Raw genomic sequence first — 1,571 nt, 5'->3', positions numbered from 1 at the left:
TATCAGGAAATGGGAAATCACTGCTATTGGGTGTGTGGTTTTATTTGGAGGATGGTGATGATGTTCTAAAATTTATTGTGGTGATAATTGTGCAACTCTGTGACTATACTAAAAATACACACTTTATTTTATTTATCTTTTTTAAAGATTTTATTTATTCATTTGAGACACAGAGATGCAGAGAGAGAGAGCACGAGCAGGGGGAGGGGCAGAGGGAGAGGGAGAAGCACGCTCTCCACTGAACAGGGAGCCCGTTGCAGGGCTCAATCCCAGGACGCCGGGATCACGACCTGAGCCGAAGGCAGACGCTTAACCATCTGAGCCATCCAGGCGCCCCAAAATTGCACACTTTTAATGGGTGAATCATATTTCAGAGCTCTATATAAAAATATCAACATATAACTATCCATCCCAGGCATTATTATTGAATGTTGTATTATTTTCAGACAAGATATGGCTGTACTTTATCTGAAATTGAATAAATGGATTCCAATCCAACAAGGGGAAAAAAAGATATTTTATCAAGAAGAGTCAGTATAAATTTAAACTCTAATAACTTAAAATATGTAATGTTAAGAATAATGAACACACATACTTACCTGGCAGGGGAGATACCATGATCACGAAGGTGGTTTTCCCAGGGCGAGGCTTATCCATTGCACTCCGGATGTGCTGACCCCTGCGATTGCGTCTGCCTTCGGCTCAGGTCATGATCCCAGGGTCCTGGGATCGAGTCCCGCATTGGGCTCCCTGCTCCTTGGGAGCCTGCTTCTCCCTCTGCTTTTCTCTCTCTCTCTCTCCCTCTCTCTCTATCCCTCTGTCTCTCATGAATGAATAAATAAAATCTTTAAAAAAAAATAAAAAAAAAGAATAATGAACACAAACTGAGTTCATAGATGTAGAACTTAGAAATCCATATTAAAAAGTACTTATACTATCAACTATTCCTGGCGGCAGTGTTAATTGGAGCAAAAGGCACAGATCTCTCAATTCTGAGAGTCCAAAATAAAAAGGGTATGCTGTCTATTAAATGCAGCTTACAGCTCTTTCTATTTCATGCAATAATTGTAAATAAATTTTCTGTAGATAAGTATGCAAAAAAATTTCAAAGTATTTGAACTTCAAACTAAACTGATATATATAACTGAAAGTATATTCATTTATTGTTAACTATATGAATAATAACAATAAAGGGAGAACTAAGTTTTATGCTGTCAGGTTATAAATATCAGCTCAAATCAATTAAGCCTATTTTAGCCAGTAGGTATATTAAAATGGTTAGATTATGGGGCGCCTAGGTGTCTCAGCCTGTTAAGGGTCTGCCTTCACCTCAGGTCATGATCCCAGGGTCCTGGGATTGAACCCTGTGTTGGGCTCCCTGCTCAGCGGGGAGTCTGCTTATCCCTTTGCCCCTCCCCCCTGCTTGTGCTCTGTCTCCCTCTCAAATAAAAAATCAAATCTTTAAAAAACAGTAACATGGTTAGATTATTCATTTTAACTAATGTAATTTAGAACACATTATGAAGTTACATGATATTTTACAAAGATAATATTTTTCCATGATATTACTG

General features: G+C 38.3%; 1 pseudogene; it reads left to right on the top strand.

Annotated features, from left to right (window-relative positions):
* The first annotated feature begins 591 nt into the window (after positions 1–591).
* On the top strand, positions 592–728 carry LOC113921219 (annotated as a pseudogene).
* Positions 729–1,571: the final 843 nt, after the last annotated feature.

Source organism: Zalophus californianus, chromosome 3 (assembly GCF_009762305.2).
Source record: "Zalophus californianus isolate mZalCal1 chromosome 3, mZalCal1.pri.v2, whole genome shotgun sequence".
Classification (NCBI taxonomy): domain Eukaryota; kingdom Metazoa; phylum Chordata; class Mammalia; order Carnivora; family Otariidae; genus Zalophus; species Zalophus californianus.
Note: the sequence above shows the minus strand (reverse complement) of the source record. Positions and strands in the feature narration are given on the sequence as shown.